At 46.3% G+C, this 22,076-nt stretch overlaps 1 protein-coding gene across 3 annotated transcripts in view; it reads left to right on the forward strand.

Annotated features, from left to right (window-relative positions):
* The window catches only part of Shal (Potassium voltage-gated channel protein Shal), a 227,743-nt gene that overhangs the window by 142,907 nt on the left and 62,760 nt on the right, over positions 1 to 22,076 (forward strand). The window lies entirely within an intron of this gene.

Below are 22,076 nucleotides of genomic sequence, written 5' to 3' on the forward strand. Positions count from 1 at the left end.
CATTGCTCCCGCTACTCACCCATTACCCTTTCTCTTTCTTTTGCATTTCCATTACAAGTCTACCTTTGTCTTGATTCCATCCACCCCTCCTTTCCTTCTATTCTTCGTATTCTTACTTCGTTTCGGTGTTTGTGTAGCCATTTTAGTGTGTGTGTGTGTGTGTGTGTGTGTGTGTGTGTGTGTGTGTGTGTGCGTGTGTGCGTGTGTGTGCGTGTGTGTGTGTGTGTGTGTGTGTGTGTGTGTGTGTGTGTGTGTGTGTGTGTGTGTGTGTGTGTGTTTGTGTGCACGTGCGTGCGTGCGTGCGCGTGCGGTTGTCTTTTCTCTAGTCTTGAGTACGCGTCTTCGACGGCTGAGTTCCGTTGTTTGTCAAGCTATGTACCAACAGGCCCAGCACCAGACCCTTCTACGTTATATTGCCATTCTTTGCATTCTATGTTCTTCTACAGTTCCTTCTCTGTGCCTATACGTTTATTCAAACACATTTTAGGCTGCCATGTGGCGCAATGTGGCGAAGTTACCAGGCACAATGACCAGGCTCAGCAAAGAAAAAAAAAAGTTGCGATGCTCAAGTTCCCGTTTGGCAAGGTTTTGCTTAGAAGAGCGACAGAATAAGCAATGAAATCAGTACGCTGCATGAAACATCATTATCTTTTTTTTTTCGAATCACCTGATGTTATCATTCTTTGATCATCGAACAATTTATTGTTCGAGGAGGTGCCGGCGACGCAATAGTTACCAACATCTTTAATTTCTCCTGATAAATCATTCGCGCAAGATGTGGGAATCAGATTGCGTGAAAGCATGGAGGCCCGTTTTCATAACAGGCACTTTTGAGAGATTGTGCTTCTTATCAGTGTCGACTCTTTTATGGTTTAGTTGGGTAAACTTGTTTTCATTATTTCCTTTACTCGCTTACGCAGTCCGCCGCGCGGCGTAATCTGGCACTCTCGACAAGAGCAGCGAACAAAGAAACAGCTGCTTGCGCCGCTTTCCCGTCAGTCTCCCAGGAAACATGCAATCTCTGGACACTAGGGGAAGGGGACGCAAAGTCGTTTCGAATTCTGTGATTGAGCATCCGCCGCCGAATGCGCGGACACCAGTTTGTCCAGACATTTGAACCAGCGACAATATTTTTACAGACATGAGGGCAATTTAAAGCCTTTTTCGTGCAGTGTACATATTGCTTTGCCTTTGATGTCCCTCTTTGAAGCAAAATCTTCCCGATCGCGCGCCTCTTGAGCACTCGACTTCTTATTTAAGAGCCTTGTCGTTGCATGTAATAATTTCACCGTTCCTCTGTGACCGGCCTGACGAGAATTAGGGTGTCTCAAATGGTCCCAAACATGAACTTTGTCATCTAGCATACGCGGTGCGTTTTTAGCCTCGTTAAAAAGCCAGTTCTTCGCGGTTTGACAAGAACCGAAGATGTGCGCCGAAGGCTGGTCACGCGTGAGTGAAAAAGCGCGACCCCTCTTTCCCACTGCGATAAGATTGGAAAGGTGCCAGGTTTGTCCATTCGGTATTCCATTGGAATAGATGCTCATGGCTAGCATGTAAACAAAACCCGTCAACATGTAGTGACCGTCGTTCACGTAGATCCCCCTGTTACATTTCAATCTTTGGCGACATTTAGTTGGGACATCCTGGTATAAAAACTGTTATCGCACAATTTCGGTTATCCGCCGCTCATGCGAATAATTCAGAGCAAGAACTGTCATATTGTCTCAAATCCGTTTTCTAATGATAAATCTCGTTCACGCCGGACGTGGTAGATCAGTTGCGACAGCTTTGTTTCGAGGGTGAATCGAGGATTGGATTCCCCTGCGCATCGTTCCAATTCCAACGGTGGCAGTATGTATATATAGAGAGGGTCATGTACGGATCTTTGTATTTGCGTAAAAAAATCTGAGGTGGTGAACGTTAGGCTATACGCCTCATTTGCGGTTTTTCTCACAACCATTGTGTTGCTTTCAGAGTTGCAACCTCCTGTATCGTATATTATCGCGTATAAACAGGATATGTTCATCGTTGCATCCTGGAACTCTAAAACAATGATTCTCAGACGTATTATGGTTCTGTAAAACGTCACACAACCGCGAAACTCATTTTGCAAAAAATTTACCCCTGAAGAATTTCCTGGGATAAGATATTGCAGATATTGCAATGTGTTTATCGAAAACAATGATGTGGACACTTGGATTTAGATCCACGTAACAGTAGAATAGGAATACCTTGTGTCATGTAAGAACGAACGTTGTTACCGTATATTTTAGTGGCCAATAATCCATCGGGCGACTCGTGTAGAGAGTGAGAGAGAGATAGATAGATAGAGGGAGGGAGGGAGGGAGGGAGAGAGAGAGAGAGAGAGATAGATAGATAGATAGATAGATAGATAGATAGATAGATAGATAGATAGATAGATAGATAGATAGATAGATAGATAGATAGATAGATAGATAGATAGATAGATAGATAGATAGATAGATAGATAGATAGATAGATAGATAGATAGATAGATAGATAGATAGATAGATAGATAGATAGATAGATAGATAGATAGATAGATAGATAGATAGATAGATAGATAGATAGATAGATAGATAGATAGATAGATAGATAGATAGATAGATAGATAGAGAGGAATATAAGGAAGGCAGGGATGTTAACCAGTCAAGAGCCTGGTAGGCTACCTTACGCAGGGCGAAGGGAGAAGCGGAAGAGAGGAGGGGGGAGAAAGAAGGTATAAAGACGGTGCTACTCGTGTAGGTGTGGGTAAAACCGCCGAGAAACCCGTTGTGCTCTTTTTCTCGGTATGACGTCCCAAGCCCGTCTCTCCGGGCAACTTGTGAACCGGCAGGACTCAAGAACATTCTCTACGTCTGAAATACCGGATCAGTGGCCAGATCCATCGCTTGCGCAAAGGCCTGTTCCTGCGCTAGTGCAGTTTATTAGGTGCACCGGTGACAGTTTGCACTCGCCCTGTGCATCCTCCTGCGTGCGCACAGTGTTTAAATTTGTGCATCTTTACCCCTTTTTATTTTCCCTTTTCCTCACCACCGGTGTAGGGTAGAAAACCGGACGCTCGTCTATATTACTTCCTTGCTCCGTGCCTTTCCTCTTCTAACATTATATCTCTCTCACTCTCCCAGTTACACAGCCTTTTTTTCAGAATTAAAGCTTTTTAACTAAACAAGAAACATGTATTGACCGAAGCTTGTTGTGCAAAACTTGCACAATAATGTCTGTTTTTTCTCCTGTATTTAACTTTTATAATGCCGTGCAGGTCAGTTATCTTCCTCTCTCTCTCTACCTCTCTCCCTCCTTCGACACTGACTTCCGAAGTTGCAGCGGAGAGGTCATCTGGTCAGCGTTTAGTTGCGCAGATCGATTTCTCCGCCGCTCATTTAGGGTAATTACTGCGGACGACGAGAAAGGAAGCTAGCTGACATCTCATCCCATCGAGCCCTCCGCAGTGTTCTGTAAACAGAGCTAGAATTCTGTAATGTCAGTGACGACCGCATATCGGGTGCTTCTATCCGGTGGAACTCTCACGTTCTCGTACATCACTGGTGAAAGCGATACCACTTTCGTTCGTTCGTTCGTTCGTTCGTTCGTTCGTTCGTTCGTTCGTTCGTTCGTTCGTTCGTTCGTTTGTTTGTTTGTTTGTTTGTTTGTTTGTTTGTTTGTTTGTTTGTTTGTTTGTTTGTTTGTTTGTTTGTTTGTTTGTTTGTTTGTTTCGGTGAAGTGGCGGCTCGAAATCTCCCGCAAAATTAGTTCCGGTATGAGTGAAAGCGACGGGCTCACTCCTGTCACGCCCCTTTTTGTTAAACTTGGGAGGAAAAAAACGCATCGGGACAGAGGCTGTAATTGCACGCCGCGTCGTTCTGCGGGTCACCCTCTCAACGTCAACTCTGTTTCCGAAATTTTAATTGAGCTCGTTGTTTCGCTATTCAGAGCTAGTAGAGCCCCCTTGCGCACGTTATGGAAACACTAAAGAAAATGATGATTTGATCTGTATTAGCAAATTATCTTTCTACAATGTCGAAAAAAAAAAGCAACTTCCACCGTGAGAAGAAATTCTGCGAAACCGGAAAAGGGGCGCAAGAACAAAATGTAGGTGGCGACGCCACCTTGAACTACCCGCACCAGCTAGCCATGGCGTCATAGATTTTGACGCCGTCTGCAGAGGCTTAGTTAATTTTTTATCGCTGGGACTAAATTGCGCTCTAAGTGAGCCCAATTCGGCTTAACAAGTTTCGAGAACTTCTTACGGCGCCACAATGGCCCAAATACGTAAAAGGTACTTTAAGACACGTGACGTCACACTGACGCGCCGGCGCTGTGGATCTGGCGCGAAATTTAACCAAAGGAATTTCTGACTTTCGTTTTATCTCCTATAATAATGAACTAACCGCAAAATTAACGCGATTGACGTTTTCAAATAATACTCAATGGGTCTAAACTGGCTTGGCTTTTGTCTCCAGTGTTCCAAAAAAGTGGATTCGGAATCGACTGGATAACACTGCCAAGTAGCCGCAACAACCAGCCCAAACGTTACGCAGATTGTAGCGCTTTTCACGAGCTGGGAAGAATGGTTCAAGCCGGTAACGCGCAAATAAGTTTCAGCATGCTCTGGGCCAAGAGCCGCTCTTACTTGAAGAAGTGTTGGGACCACATTCATGATTTGAACTTCAAATGCGTACAGTTAACGCACTGAAATAATATTTTGGAAGTGTCGAAAGTTCTGGAGAACGACTAAAGCTGCGTTATATATGTCATGCGTGAACTATATTTACGGGGAAAGCTATGCTGCTAAGCGAACATAAAAACTTATTGTTCTCGTTACAGCTTGTGGTGTAACTTTGTATGTATAGTGTGCATTGTAGGGTGCGCTTATATGTACTAGACCTGAACTGCAAGTATGGCGGCGCTACAATTTTATTTCTATTTCATTTTTTACGGCCTGTCAACATTTGCTGTGCAGTTTTCATTCACGGGTTGTGGCATACAATGTGCTGACTGAAAGTTTCTGTGAACTAAGCGTTTGCGCTTTCCGAATTTGATTTACATTTGATTTTAATGTGTCTCGTTTGTAAATTTCTTTAGAGGGGGACTAAATTTCGAATACGTATTCTTTGGCTAAGCGAGAACAAATAACCGTCATCACACTCGAGGCGAAACTCTCCTACACCTAAATTTATTAATAATTTAAAAAAAAAAGAACGCTGGAAAGTACGTATTGATATCTTTTTCGGTGCCTCCCCATTTGTTTCTGTGCGCCCCATGTACCGAATTGGGACTTTGAAGTCTTTTGTGCTCGTTTGTCTAGATGCACATGGAATGACAGGTTTTCTAGCTTTCTTGACGTGAGATGGGGTACCTAAGTCTTTCAACTTTTGTTCTCACATTGCCTTCGCAGCGAAATTCATCGAATTCAGAATTAATGATACAGTTGAAAGGACTTTGCACACCCGTCCAACTTCAATTTTAATAACCCTTGGATCCCGAAAAATCCAGGGAGGACACGGGGAAGGCAGGAGATGGAAATTCAAGACGATGAGCGAAACGAAAACAAGGTGAAAGCAGGCTCTTGCTTTCACCTTGTTCTCGTTTTGTTCATCGTCTTGCATCCCAAGAGTGTTTCAAGATAAGAGCACTGCGGATGACTAACTATATGCCGGATAATTAAGAGTTAATGAAATCTTGGATGGTTCTAACTTGTAATGGTAGCATTCAAAGGGAGTTTTCCTTATTGCATATCTATTTTTAACTGCGACGGTTGTTATATGCGTCTTCGATAGCTAAGCTACAACATAATGCGACAAGACGTACTTATAAAGTCTGTGAACCTACGACATTTGGTTTTTTATTCAAGTAAAGTGCTTAAACCACACTTTCGCGTGTAGTATTACAAGTGAAAGCTGATCTGTTTGCGTCATTTATTTTATTTTTATTTTTACGTTGTGCTCGTATATTGGTGCTGCATTCTTTTGCCGTTTTCTTCGCGTTCTATACTCGACGAATCTGCTATTTGTGTTTCCTGCGAAACAGAACTCTTAATCTACAAAATTGATAGACACGGAGTCGAATATTACGTGCCTGGCGGTGGCAATACCTGCAGATGAGCCTGTCGAATTACAGGTATAGCGGGTGCTAACAAACAAAGATTCGGAGGTTTAACTTGCCAGAACAACGACCTGAATCCGAGGCAGGAAGTGTAGTGGGAGACTCTTGGTTACTTTTGACCACCTGCGGTTCTTTAACGTGCGCCTAAATCTAAGTACCCAAGTACTTTCTTATATTATTAGTATTGTTTTTTTGCATTTTGCCCTCGCACGAATTCTGCCGGCGAGTCCGGGATCAAGCCCGCGACTTCGAGGTCATGGGTGTTTATATATATATATAAACACCCATGATATATATATATATATATATATATATATATATATATCCTTTCGGTGCAGTTCCGTGCGCAGCAGTTCGTATCCGGGGCAAATATGTTGCGTCATCATCGCTTCCGAGTTCATTTTGGAAAGGAGTGTCACAAGTGTTCTTTATATAATGAGCAAAGGGTATCATGGGGATAGAGGTATAAGAAGGAAACCAAACAATTATTCATTTCTTGGTCGCGCCTGTTTGTAGACATGCTCGACACGGGCTCCTTGGAAACATCTGGGCGTCCGCATTGACATCCTAAATTTAAATTGTCAGTTATAACGACTGAAATGCCGAGAAATCAATAATTATTTTTTGTGTATTGTTGGACATCTTGTTTTGAATGAGCTCCGCTATTTCGGGTTTGTTCAAAACTCACCTGAAGGCGGTGCAACTTATGCATTCAGAAACGACAGCAAGCAGTATGATTTGGTATGAATTCATTCTGTGAAAGTTTAGCGGCCAGGTTAGGTTAGGCTAGGTTAGAAAAGCTAAGCTATGGATAATAGAAGAGGCACACACCACAAGAAGAACGAAGAGGATGGCGCAAAAGCAGCGTTCGAGTTGTCCTCCCCGATCCTCGTCTGTATGTGTCTTTTACGTCCATCCCTTCAAACCATAGGTGCAAGGGCGCACTGGCGTGCATCCTTTTTGTTTAATTCCACATAAAGAAAGATCACACTACATCCTTTACTTTTATTTCTGGCCGCGAAGAGTGCACTTGTTAAAAAAAAGCAATAGAACTTCTTTTTGAATTGAAGCCCAATTAGTGCATCAATAATTAAATTAAGTAACTCTCTGCGCTATCGCAATTGAAACTTCAGCATATCAAAAGCACTTGTGCTTTTCGTTAACCTTACCGCGCCGAAAAGATTAGTTTGACATGATCAACTCAACGTATGAAAATGTTGCGTTGGGCTTAATGTGATTAAGAACTACACATGCCGTCGCATGATAAGTAAGAGTTCGCATTAGTAATCATATCCGACTAATTAAGTTTGCTACAATAAATATTCATAATCGCACCCCCCCCCCCCCCCCACCCCTGCAACTAATGCCGTTATTCTCACTTCGCCTGCCAAATACACGTCACTTCGATAGTTGAAGTCCCCTGAAACACTCTGTCGTTACTATATCTCAGTAAGGGCAGAACGAAGTTCCATGCAAGGAGACTCTCCCAGAGACATACAAGAACTTATGTCTCGCGTCAGTCGGACTTACCACCTTATGCCTGAAAATTTCCTTTTCTCGTAGTTCATCTATTCCTTAGCAGTACGCAATCGCGTTTCCTTTGCCTTGCCTATTGTTGGATATCTGTTTTACGAATTTCATGACCTGGCCAACTCAACTTTCGCAAGTCTGCTTCTAAACTAACCTGTTAAGTTCCGTTACACTATCTACCTACGAATCCACCAACTCTTAACGTCTGGCGAGCACAGCAAATGGCTTATTTATTTTGTACAGACATAGCATATATGTTCCCCATGCAGTGCAGCTCGCCTACGAGAATCATTTTGTCAAGCTCAGAAAACGACGCGCTAATTTCTGCAGTTCCCGAAGGCTACAAACCTCTGTGACCAACCGCAATGTCGGCGTGCACCTCCTAGAAAAGAACGCCGAACAACCGCATTAGATAGACCGGACAATCGGCCTTTGTCGGGAGGGAGATTCCTGGGACACTGGTCCAGGACGTCCGTGGCAAAGAAGGCGGTGAACGCGTTGTTACGCTTCTAGGATGCATGTGGGTCAAGTGACAAACTTTGAGAATTGCCGTGGGTTGTGGCGCACTGCGTGCAGTGTTTTATTGGGGTAATAATTATATGGACACTCCAGGCGCATTTCTGCCGTCGCCGTCGCCGTGAGGTACCGTATGAGTAAAAGCGTGTGAGCGTGAGCCGGCGAACGCGGTTCAATCTCGCGTGCGCGAGCGAGCAACGCGGCCCGGATGCGTGCCCTCTCCTGTGGCGCGCGAGGCAGGGATGTCAGGCGAGGGAGGAATGGTACGTTCACACTGAGGAATCCGGCGTCTACAGCGAATGGAATTCTCCTGCCGCCGAAAATCGCGTAGTTCACACTGCTTGCGGACCGCGCCGCCGGAAAGACATACAGCGCCATCTGCCCCATAAAATGCTAACCTCCAATCAAGCGCGGGATGTCCCGGATGTTCGCGCGGCTCGAAATTGCGCAGCAGTTGTCTCCGCTCGCGTCCAGTTCGTGTGTTTATGTTGCGCGTCTCCACCATTGCTTGGAAAGACAACGATGAACCCCGAGCAAGAAGAGGGAGTACTGCTCGGCCTGTTGGCAAGCACCTTTCTGGCGATGCATGACGCGCGAAGCATTCGCCGATGAGACGGCGGCAGCGGCGTTGGTGGGTTCGCCCACCAATCTCGCGACCGATGTTGTGCCACAAGTCGTCCTTCTGCACGTTGTCTTTGTGCTGCAAGTGGCGCTTATCGTAGAGGACTGGGTGGTTGCGCACCAGTTCGATCAGCATTTCGGATGTGGATGTCGCGGCGGACTTTGATGACTGCGACGACTGCGACATGACGTGAGACTCGGCCGCCATCTTTGGAAGTTCTGTTTCGCGCTCCCCGATTGGTCAGCGCCGCGCGGCGGCGAGGCAATCCGGCGGCAGCTGCCGCAAAAATCGGTACGGGAGCGATCGGCGCGGAAGGGGCTTTTCCGGCGGATCTCGCCGCCGCCGAACTGGGTTCCGCCGAACTGGGCGCCGCTCCAGACGCCGAATGTCTCAGTGTGAACGGGGCAGAAGGGCGTTCTTCTCCGGCGGCTGCTAGGGTGCCTCGATGTCCTCCTCGCCCGTCGCTCCGTACAGAGTGGAGACAACCACGGCGTTGGCCAAGCGAATCGCGGGCGCCATAGTAGGCGCCTTTGGCGGACGCCGTAAGGACGCGTTGCCGGCGCTCGTGTGTCTTGAAGGCGATCTGCGACGTGGCCAAAGTGCGCGCCCGCGCGGGCCTCATCTTCAAAGCGCACTGCGATGTTTGCAGAGTGCGCGTAGTGCCGGTAGCTTCGTATGCGCTGTGCTTTCGGCGTTTCGTTCGCGTTGAAGCGACAGATGCACGGAGGTCAATTGGCTAGCGGCTCCTGCCGCGATTCCTGACTCCGGAGTTTTCACAGCGAGTTTCCGCGCTCATTGAGCGAGATTTGTTCATGTTTACCCGTGCGTGCGTGACACCGAACTAGTTAATTTAGTTAAAACTCATTTACGGGCTAGTTGGTTTGAATTCATGATAGAATGTGCAAGCGCGAATAAACAAGGACGTAGAAAGAAGCAGACACACAAAGACAACGTTGCCTCTGTGTGTCTGTTTCTTTCTACGTCTTCGTTGAGCCACGCTTGCATACTCTTATCATTGTTAAGTTAGTTAGTAAGTGAATGTTTACAAGTTTGTTCTGCCGATATAACTACTATGCTTACTTTGTACAGCTATATACTGATGTGCTGTCACAGTCGGGGCTTCGTCTTTCGGGTGACGCTGCGAATTCTTTGTTACTTTTTTTATCGTGCGTCTCCTCTCTTGATTTCTAACTCCATCTATCCAATTACCCAAGCGCAGACAGCGCAGTCAACCGGTATACACACTGGCGAAGCTACCTCTACTTCGCGCGCTTCCTTTCCTCCTCCTCCTGATGAAGCTTCACGCTCTCTGTTCTTTATTTTTCTTTCTTCACCCTTTTTCAAACTCCATGCCGGGTAGCAAATCAAATCCGGTTGGTCTACCTGCCTTATTAATCTTTCCCTCCCTGTTTCATTTGCGAGGGTCGTCCAACTGAATCCGAGACTTTTTTTTCTTTCAAGGTTTAAATGAATGCCTAGGCTGGAGGTTTGGTATGCAGTAGAAACTGGCAGCTGTGTCCTGTTACTGGTAGACGGTGCTCTTTTCCCGCGCTTCTGGATATACTGTTATTCAAGATGGCGGACGACGGTGCAAACGTCTACGTGGAACAGCATGTTGTGACGAAGTTTTTCGTGAACGAGGGCATAAAACCTGCAGAAATTTACGGAAGACTTCAGGCTCAGTATGGTGAGGAGACACTTAATCGCAGTAAGACATTTTAATGGCGTAAGCGCTTCAAAGATGGCCATATCTTTATAACTGATGATGCCGGTCGTGGTGGAACACAGTCCACGATAGTCATTCCTGAGAACATTCAGCGCGTGGAGCAGGTGATCGTGGACAATTGTCGCACAACCTGTCGTGAAATCGAAAAGCCGTTAGGAACAGCGTTAAGAGCCGTCTGTCGTTAGGAACAGCGAAGACACTAATTCATGATCATTCGTTGTTCCGAAAAGTGAGTGCACGCAGGGTTCCTAAGCAGCTGCCGGCTTTTGACAGACACAGAAGAGTTGAAGTCTGTAGAGAAGTGAAGGAGCGCTATAATAGGGAAGGCCAGGATTTTCTGAATTACCTGATGGCATGTGACGAAACATGGATTCATCATTTCACCCCAGAATCCAAAAGAGCATCGATGCAGGGGAGGCATACGGAATCACCACCTCCCACGAAATTTCGTAAAGTTGCGTCTGCTGGTAAGGTGATGGCAAGTGTATTCTGGGGTAAACAGGGAATTATTCCCGTTTATCTTTTAGCCCATGGTGTCACTATCAACAGTGAGTATTAGTGTTGTGTTCTGCGTGATGTGCACAAGAGTTTACGGAAGAAACGTCCGGGTTTCATCACAAAGGGTGTGGTCTTTTTGCAAGACAATGCACGACCGCATACCGCTCAACGCACATTTCAAGCAATCCAGGAAGTCGGTTGGCAGCTTTTACCACACCCTCCTATAGTCCTGACTTAGCACAAAGTGATTTCAACCTGCTTGGGCCCCTGAAGGAATTCCTTGGAGGAAAACATTTCAACACTGATGATGAAGTGAAGAATGGTGTCCTACAATTGTTCCGTCGTAATAATAAATCTTTCTATACGCCGAAGCATTCCAGGCGTTAGTTAAACGCTGGGATAAGCGTATAACTGTAGCTGGAGGTTATGTGGGAAAATAAATCCACTTTCCACACCTTCAAATTTGTTCTTCTATTTGTTTTTGAAAAAAGTACCGGACTGACTTGAACCACCCTTGTAGAATACCACCTATTCCCTTTTGCTTTCCAATACTAACGTACTTGTATCTCCTTTTAACTTGGCGTTGCGTCAATCATATTCTCTTTCACCTAAGGACGAGGCTAAGCGTTGTGACAGCGGCAATATCGATGAGTCACGCTTCGATCAGACAGGTTGTTACTGACTTGAGTACACTCGTTATGCAGAATGGTGAACTCGGCGAGTCGGTGCTGACTCATGTTTGAAGGGTAGCGCAAAAAACCTCTACAGGACGAAAGAAAGGGAACGGCAGAGCATAGCGACGACTTTCCGCAGATGCTCCGGGGTAGCTCTATTGCGATAGGGTTGCGCTGCTGAGCTCGAGGTCAGGGGTACGACCTCCTTCTCGGCGGCCGCAGTTCGGTTGGTTGAAATGCGAAAGCGTTCCTGCTCTTCGGTTTAGGTGCGCTTTAAAAATAAAGCCCCCATTTGCTAAAATTTATTTCGGAGTCGCCCGCTACATCGTGCCTCATAATCATACCGTGGTTTTGGCACGTAAAACCTCAGAATTAACATTTTTTCACTTTCCACAGCTTGTCGTTAGTTGAAAGTCAGTGATCCGTCCTGTTGTTCTGTTTCTTTCATTCGGACTGTGACGCTGTTCGCGAGTTGTGCGACCGCCTTTGAACGTTGTAGCGCGTAGTTTCGCGTTACTGTGTGAATTTTCTCTTTTTTTCCATTTCTTTTTCCCTCTTCTTCTTTCTCCTTTCATTCCCTTTACCCCTTTGCCCATCACAGGGTAGCCAGCCGGTACTTACACTGGCTAACCTGCCTGTCTTTCCTCTCCTTTGTCTCCTCCTCCTCGCGCTGCCCTTGATATATGGATCACGCAGGCGCATGAAATTCATGATCATTACTCGTAAGCCTACATGGCTCCCCTGTGAAATCGACGAGATTCTGCTTGAAGCCGCGAGTGAAGCGAGCGCCGGAGGATGAAGGCGCCCGCAGATGGAGAAGAGAATCGGCCGCGTTCGCGCCCTTTCCGTTTGTGCTTCGACGTCGAGGTGCTCACTGTGCAGTTTGCGTGTTTCGCGGCACCTCTTCTTTCCGTGTGTAGCAACACCCACTTTCCCTGTGGCACACCAGGCGTCGCACCGTAGAGATCAACGTTAGGGGCATCAATCAATGTATAGCAGTGTAGCGTCCGCGACCGCGTTCGCGCTATTTCCGTTTGTGCTTCGACGCTTGCGGTGCTTGTGCTCCATGGAGGAAGAAAAAAAAGATAGGAGGGAGCATTACGTCACGCAGCCAGCATTTGGCAAGCGAGCGCTCTTTGAAGTCACAATGGTGGCCCAACACGTCACCTCTCGCGTCGAGATCACGGAGGAAATTCGAGATTTGCCGAGACGTTTGGTTACCGGCTGTTGTTATTCGGTGCGCGCTTGGCCCGGCAGCTGCTAGCTGCTCAGATCATATATGAAACTCTGTGGCTCAGATGGAGGCCTCCGTGGCTAATCATGCTTCTCTGCCTGTATATCTGGTCGCATTTTTATGTGGACGCTTGTTTCGCTTCGGTCGTTTCCTGCAAAGCACGTGTTCTGCACTTTGGACGAGTTGTGAGAGGTTCACAATCCAACGTCAGCGCATTTAGGCTACATGTTGTATAGTTCGGCCGAAGTAAACAGACCGTTGTGAGCAATAATAAGCGATATGTATTGATCACATTTTCATGGAGGCTTTGCTCGTATGTACTTTGCCCTGTTATGCGAGCATTATTGATTTGCATTTTCGCTGGATCGGTGGCATCTTACGCATGAGGGTCGGCATGCATGCGATTGATAGCATTGCGGGAGCGGAGTCATCTTTGCAGGCCAAACGAGGTCGAGCTTATTGCCTCAGATGACGCTGAATCCCGCAAGAAACGGTCAGTTGCATTTGCTACGTACGTGCTATGCTGTTCTCTCGTAAAACTCGGTGCGTTATCAGTTTATCTGCTCCCAAGAAGAGCAGCAGCAACTGCGGGCAAACAGCGCTTGTTCTAGCTTTTCGTGTTTGAGACCGATATACGGCCGGATCATGCGGTCTCCGCGATGTTATTACAAAAAAAAAATTATGGGGTTTTACGTGCCGAAACCACGTCGCAGTGGAGGACTCCGGAATAATTTGGGCCACCCGGAGTTCTCTAACGTGCACCTAAACCTAAGTACACGGGTGCTTTCGCAGATCGCCCCCGTCGAAATGCGGCCGCCGTGGTCGGGATTCGATCCCGCCCCCTCGTGCTTAGGAGCTCAACATCATAACCACTAAACAACCACGGCGGGTAAGGCGGGTAAAACACAGCATGTATCGGCAAACGAAAGAGAAAGGCGCACTCCAACTCCAACTAAACTTTGCTTTATCCCTCACACGAGAACTGACCAGCTTAGAACACAGTTTTGAGCCTCCCTTTATAAGTGAAGGATATGCGAGCTTAGCTTCTGCAATGACAACAAACATTACTACGCAATTTACTGCAACACGAACCGCAGCGCGCACTTACCGCAAGAGCAGTTAGCAGTGTATACAATGCCGCGCACCCTTCGGAGATGCCTGCAACGTTTGCTTTCAACTTCCGACACTCTTGAAAGGCATTTTCTGTGATGCGGCTCGCCGAACAGACACACATAGCGCAACACCGCGATTCGATGCCACAATCCAGAAACTTGAGCGCGGCATTACGCGAAAGTGCCGCGATGGTAGCCATGTTTTCGTTTATTTGAAGAGCTTCAAAGGGTTTCGAATGTGTATAAAAAAATTAAAAAAATAAACCGGGAGTATACTGAAACCTACCGCGTGCTCTGACGTTCTTATAACGTGTTGGCCCGCCACAACGGGTTCAATAGCGTTGCGGCATGCTCCTTCATATCATTTCCTTCCTCCATGTTGTGCCCGGTGCTTGCTGTGCGTGTTCACGGCGTCCATACGCTTGCGCGTAAAGCAAGTTCACGAAGTGAAACGTCACTGTAACTTTTCTATGCACACAGGACACATATAGGCACCCGAGCTAGGCTTAGACGCAAGCACGGTAAGACGCTTTCAGCGAGCTATATAAACTATATCAAGTAGCTTCTAATGGTAAAAACTTTCTTAATCCAAGTTTCTTTTCTTTAATGTTCTCAAGTTTCAGGCGCGAAAGCCTGAAAATAAATGGGCCGCCCAACGCAGAGCTCGCTCGAGCTCGGTTTCGGTGGTGCTGCTGCTCTCTCGTTGTCTGAAGGCTTCGCTGCGTCGAATCTGTTGTTGCTTTTAAGGCGTCCGCGTCACGCTATGCTGTTTGTTGACTTCAAGTGGCTCGATGAAAACTCGCTGCCGGACTCCCTGTGATCGTTATTTCTTGTGAACTGTGTTTTCTTCCTGCTGTGCTTTTTCTCCCTTCCTTCAGCGACAGGAGGGAAGCAGCCGTTGTAGCTTTCGTGTGTTGTCCTATAAGTTATGTCCAGTGGCTCGGCGGACCAAGTGCTTTGTAGTGTAGCCAAGCTTCTCGGCACTACGCAGGAATTTCTAAATAAAAAAAAACTGCCCTTTTTTTTTTCGTTATAGTTCCCGCCTGACGTCATATAGCTTCTCTCTGCCCTTCTTCATTCTCTCTTCCTTAAACTCGTTCAAACCAACTTCCCTCGCAACATGATCAGAAACACAAACGCTATCCATTGATCAATGTATACGGGGGTCTTTTAACTCTGTAACGAACATTTAGTGGCCAGCAGCTGCGTTTTCAAACTCGTGAAAAGTTCTTTCTTTCTTTCTTTCTTTCTTTCTTTCTTTCTTTCTTTCTTTCTTTCTTTCTTTCTTTCTTTCTTTCTTTCTTTCTTTCTTTCTTTCTTTCTTTCTTTCAATCGTCCGAACGCCAGCTTTCCCAGCGACGTCGAAAAGAACGGTTACTTCTTTCGCAACCGGCTCAATGACCTTTGTGGGTGAAAGTTCCGGCTTACATGATTTAGTTTTGGTGAGGAAATATCGTACACTCGCAAACGCTAGCTTTATTCTTTTCTTTAGTGCAACACGTAAAGGTTGCACGTAGCCCCCTCGCATTCCTTACAGAAGTTCGAAGTGACATTCAACATGCTCTGTAAATTTTATTGAGAGATAGATACAGAGAGAATAAACTTTATTCAGTACAACATGAGAGCGAGGGGCGCTCCTCCGCTCTGCAGTGGGTGGTCAGTGGGTTGCCTTTCTCGCTCGGTCGGCCAATTCGAGCCGGCCCGTGGGATGGGATATGGACAGCGATGCTTCCCATAGCCGTAAGGTGGGATGTGTTATGGGTGTCAGCTCTGGTGTGCTTGCGCAAGTAAATGCCAAGTGACTGAGTGTTGCGCATTCATCGCAGTGTGCGCATCTGAGAGAGCATGGCGCTTAGGGTATGGTGTGGCACAGACTCATGCATGGATACGTGCTCGTTTGAAGCTCCCGCGGAATTTGCTGGAAATAAGGTCGATAGCATGTCAAAAAATATTTTAGGGAGATTTTCTTTCTTGCTTCAATCAGCAAAGCTGGTGCAAAGTTGAAAACAAGATGAGTTTGTTTCCTTACTTGACTCCGAGAGCTGCTCTTGTCTCTCACAGTTTTTCTTGAATGTAGCAGACGCAAGGTTAACGTCATGCGTAATTTTTCTGGGTCCTCGTGCAGAGCTCAGATGACCGTGGTGAGAAGGACATCCAGGAATGATGTGACATATGACAACATATCTATCAATGTGCAAGGTATCATTGCAGAGCTGTCAAAAAGTCTTTAACGGCACATTGCGAGCCCTGTATTTCAGCGATTGAAAATGCAGGGAAATTGTTAGACAATCGCATTTCTTCTGTGTCTCCTCCGAATAACGCGCCCTGAAATGTAACGTCTTTGACATCTCTTGCGTTTCGTTTGTTGTTTGTTAACTGCGACAGTATGGGAGCCTACCGAGTAGTCCACTATTCCAAGATCATAATTAAACACACATAAAGACATGCAGACAGAAAAACCTACTAAACAAGGAAACTACATAATTACAAAACACAAATTTCTTGTATTGTCACTTGTATTATTTGTAGTTTTCGTTGCCGGTGCATTTTAATCTCTGGCATGCTATAGACAAACGAAATTGTCTGCATAATTCTATCTAACACAGCGGAATTCCCACAGCGGGTACCGGGAGGCCAGCTGCAGCCACTTAGCAAAGCTCCGAAGCAATACGCAACGAAAATTTGTCACACTTCCGTGGGTCGTTCAGCAGCAATAACGCCGACAACAATGTTGGTATGCTATACAAAAATTGAAAGCGGTAGCGTACGAGTATTCTTATTGACTGTGATAAACTAATACGATAGTGAAGGATGAGTGGCTACATGGTCTCGCCTCTGAGCACGATGTAGGACATTCCCTTTTCTATAGGGATGTCCGCGTGCTGATTAGCGGAGCTTGATAAACGAAAGATCGTGTGCCGACATTTCAATGCAGTAAGGAACCCGAGGTGACCAAAATCATGCCAAGAGAACCCTTGCTGTGGCAGCTATCATAGCCACAGTGTAGCTTCTGCACGAACTTAACACGCCATCCTTTATCTTTAACTATGATAAGCAGCTCCCAAGGATATACACTGTCAGTGGTACGAACTCTGAGAAAAAGGGAAAAAAAACGTGAAACCACGCGGCAGGATAAGGCGAAGCAGTCATATAAAAACGAGAGAAACATTCTATCCATGCCAGCAGGGAAGAGTTCAAGATCATTTTTGTTGCAGTGTTTGCATCACTTGGCAAGTAGTGCGCCATCTGCATAACTACTGGTATCTTGGCACGTGGTCTATGTACATTGATATTTTTTCCTCTTGGCTTCCTTATAAGGACGCCAAAAATCGTATCATGGTATCAAAACAGTACTGTAACTGTATTTTCATCCTCCATGGTAATTCCAGCTGCTGTTCCGATCATGCGGTGGAGTCCTTCGGTACATTCGAAGCTAATGTCTTTTTTTTTCTTTATCTGAAGAGTGCGCAAGGCCGGCGACTAGGTACAAACAGACTGGCAGCTCCGGAATTCGCACCACGTAACTGGCCACGTTCTTCCTGTTTCACTTCAACGCGCCACGCCTTTCGTGTCTGCATCCTGATGGCGCTATAGCGAAGAAAGGGGTAAAACAAAAACGCTTTGTTCGCTGAAGACGCCGGTCGCGCGGAGAATCCCAAATGTACTTGAAACAAATGCGTGGCTTTCCTAAATTCTCCGAAAATATGTGCTTTGGTAGCGTAGCATGCGTTGAAAACAAATTTTCAAGCTCCCGTTTTCTGTTTTTTTAAAGGAAGCACGTATACCGTGCTCCTTTCACTTATCCACCGCTCCTTCCTAGGCGGGCTCGCTCTTTGAAAAACCGCGCCACTTTTCCCTGTAGAAACGGTAGGGCACGCCGTGACGCTCGTGCTAAAACGGCGCGACGAATCGAGCGCTTGAAGAGCTAGCTCTGTTCTTTCTGTATTTCTTTCTTTTTGAATTTTTTGTGAGCATACTGAAACGTACAGCCTTTGACCGCTACGCGCGTAGCATTTCGACGAGTAGACGAGCGACGGCTCGTCTCTTCCGCGCCTTGACGACGTGCAAGTGTTGACTCCCGTAGGTGAAACGTGTGAACGGCTCTATACGAGAGCCGTGCAGGTGCAGTTTTCTTCGAAAGTTTCAAAGCCACTGCGCGCATCACATGACCTGTCTTATTTCGGCGTTTGAAAGAAAGAAAGAAAGAAAGAAAGAAAGAAAGAAAGAAAGAAAGAAAGAAAGAAAGAAAGAAAGAAAGAAATGACTGTTTCTTCTGAAGCTTCCAGCTTCAGAAGAGTCCGTCGACTGTGTCGTGCCACCGATCGTTCAGTACAGCCGAAACGTGCGAAAGACTCGTCGAAAGCTGTGGGCGCACTTGGTGCCGTAGTCTGTTCTCTCGTGTCTCAGTGCGGGGGCGTTCTATCGGCTAGAGAGTTCTGTAAACAGCAATCCGCCTCTGATCGTCCGCGAACCTTCTGCTTTCTTTATTATTCCACTCGACGCTGCCCTGTACGGCTGTATGCTTCGATGTGCGACAGCCGCTGAGGGTAAAACTAATTCGCGGCACAGGACATCAGTGGGGCGAAGTCGGCTCCTCGGACAGGAGGTTCTACTGTCGGGTCGCGCCAATTTGTCGGGCCGATAACCGGTCGCCGGGTTCGTGTGAACGCCAGCCAGTAGGACCGAGCTAGCGTCGAGGTGAGGTTTGTCAACCCCCCAGCAATGGGCATGAGGGAGGGGGGGGGGGGGGGGGGCTTGTATTTCGCGTGATGCTTTTGGTAAAAAGATGCATGCAAACGCTGCCGGGTAGGGTCAGCTCGACTTCTCACTCGAACCGCCCGGGTCGAGTTCATGTAAACGGAATCCTCACGTTTACAGAGCATTAGTGCTCCTCTTGATCGACATTTGTGCATCCAGCTCTGTCATCCATTCGTTCTTTTCTGAGATGCTTCGGCTTGACGTTCTCATAGAAAGAGTTCCGCAGCATCTGCTCTCTCTCTCTCTCTCTCTCTCTCTCTCTCTCTCTCTCTATTTTTTTAAAAAAAATTTTCAATGCAAGAGCGTGGAATGGCCCTTTGAGCGAAAAAGTCTCGTGTCTGTCGTCTTTAGCAGCAAAACTGCACCTAACCTCACATTGCATCGGCTGTGACGTCACACCACGAGCGCGCCTCGACGGAGCAGAGAGGGCGTCCCTGCGACGACACGTCACCCTTGCCCTCGCTCTCGAAAGCCTGTCTTATCCGCGCGTCCGTGCAAGGTCTCGCCCGCTTTCCAAGTGCACCTTGGTATAAATAAAAATGCGCCAATCGCCTTAACGCGCTCGCTAGCCCGCGAGCTCGTAACTCGTAGGCTCGCTGGGCGGCGTTCTATTGTGCATTAATGCTTTTGCATTCGGAACTCATAAGTGTTTAGGTGTTCTCGGATTTCGTTTCTTGCGGACATGTTTTGGCATTTGCTCGAACTTCCACCGTCGTTGCCTTCTGGACGATGTAGTTCTCACTTCTAATTACTCGGCGAAAGCTCCAATCCTGGATGTCGGCTGTAATGCGTAAACAGAGGACTTCGTTGTGTCGGATACGACACTGTTGCTTAGGAAAGTTCCAAGCAGCGCAAGCAAGTCGCAGACAAAAGGCAGATAAACCAGACTGGCAGCGCTCTGACCAGCCTGTTTTCTTTACCCGTTGTCGGCGTCTTCTTGCGCCGCTTGGAACTTTCTTAACTATGAAGGCACACCTGTTCGCTCGACTTTCGAGTGGACGCTGCTATACAAACTGTTTTGGCATAAGCTCATATCTCTTTCCTTTTCCTCTCGCGCTTCCAACGTTCCTTTTATATTTCGTCTGCAACGATATTGCAGTGTAAACAAATTTTCCTAAACGGCTTAAAGGGGCGAAGAAACGATCGTCACTCTTGATATTTCTTTCCGTAATTCCTCGCTCGCTGTCGACAGCCCGACTCTCATGATCATGACGTTCATCAATCATGTTCATCTTCATCACTGGCTGCATATAGATAGATGACGTGGACAAAGCAGCGCAAAAAATACCGGCTTCTCCCTCACTCTCTCCCTCTATCATAATCAGAGTGAGCACCGGTCCAAGTAAGCGCACTTCCACGTGCATGACACGTTAACTCAGAGCTTAAGCGCTTTCCTTTCATTTTTAACGTGTCCTTTCAGAACGATGCCAAAGACTGGTTCAAACTGAGCGTAGTGCGCGTAAAAAAAAAGAACGACACAAGCAAAACACACACTGACGTGAAAACAAGTTATGAACCTCGCGGGATGCCTGCGCTATCGACGTAAAACCTTGTTGGCTTTAATTATGAAATTGTGCAATCTTAGAAAATGAAGCTACCCAAGAGTTCGATATTCAATGATTATCTCTATTTAAAGAACGTGATGGAGAAAGAAAGGAATGCGGAGAATACTACTCTCGCATAAACTGGCACAAAGCATGGCGCTGTCCGAACTTGCTGGCTCGAAAAGGCACTGATTAGAAGCATGCGCGACCTTTCCGCGCGGCACCGTCTTTTTGGGCTTCGAAACTTGAGCTCTAAATTGAGGTCTCCGTCTCTGCCTCGCGCGACGAATAAATCAGGATGAAATGGAGACATCACGACGTAGTGAACGCGGACTTGTTTTTTTTTCCTTGATTTTCTCTTTCTGTTTCTGTCATTTTTTTTTTTTGCTCCTTTCATTTTAAAGAGCGCTCGTACGCAATAATCCCCAAGCCCGGAATCAGGGATCAGAAGTGGGCCTGACAAAAGATATAGTCTTAACAAAACACCTATAAAAAACTACACATACATGAAGCCAAGTGAGGAATCCCACGTATATATATATATATATATATATATATATATATATATATATATATATATATATATATATATATATATATATATATATATATATATATATATATATATATATATATATATATATATATATATATAAAAAGACGGAGGAATCGAGGCCAGCCACAGCAAGAACCAGGACGACTCGCAAAATTGACTGCCAGGCGCAAACGGCCTGCTCTTTCGTTCCTTCCATTTCGTTTACATTTCTTTTTCTTTTTTTCTGCAGCTTTAACCCTCTTCCATTTTCCAGCGTTCTTCATTACGGCCTCCCTCACGTATGAAGCGGCTCGGGTCCGGATTTTCTCTAAACTTCCTTTCCCGTCCTCGAATTGCCACTGGTTCTGTTCCGTCCTTTCTTTTCCCCTTTTCCACGAATGCATCTCTTTCTTCATTTACTCGAACGGGTCGGGCTAATTTTACTCGTCGTATCGCGCGCAGCTGTAGAGCGCGTCTTAATAACCAAGAAGAACGGCCCCATTGCTGCTCTCTTTCCACGAGCTGCTTCGGGGGAGCTGCCCGAAGAAATGTTTGCGCGAGGTAGATTGATGAACTGATTAGATAGCCTTTATCTGCCTCCAAAGGAGTTACATTCTCGTCGCAAACGAGAGGCCACGAGAAGAGCGCGGAGGCGGGGAGTGGAATGTCGTTGGAGAGGAAACTTGACGCGGGTTTGTGGCGCTCGTGACCTTTCCTTACGTTGTAGCTCGACTAACGAATTCGTGATCTCTTTCCTGTCGGTAGGCCATGAACCGTGTCGTTGAAATCTGGAGAATGATATTTCTTCATGTCATAAGCATACATAGAAGTCCCACCAAGTACGGATGCATCTGATTCCGTGCTTCATTACTGAAGTGGCGCGCACCACTGTATTCGAGCCGAAGTATGGGGTGTTTCAGCGAACACTTTCATTTTGAGTTAAATTGGCTGTGGCATATATCCCGATTCTAGTCCTTGAGCTGTTCTACTCGATGAGGTGGACTTTGCTTTCACGAAAAATTGAAATGCATAGACTACTAATTATCAAAAACACTAATTAAGAGAGAGGGAGAGAGATTGAGAGAGAGAGAGATTTAAAGAAAGGCAGAGAGGTCGGCCTGAGCTATTGTTTTAACTAATTTTCTTATGACACATTCTTATGACATTCTTAAGACACATACAAATTCTAGCGGGTGAGAGT

This window comes from Dermacentor albipictus, chromosome 5 (assembly GCF_038994185.2).
Source record: "Dermacentor albipictus isolate Rhodes 1998 colony chromosome 5, USDA_Dalb.pri_finalv2, whole genome shotgun sequence".
Taxonomy (NCBI): domain Eukaryota; kingdom Metazoa; phylum Arthropoda; class Arachnida; order Ixodida; family Ixodidae; genus Dermacentor; species Dermacentor albipictus.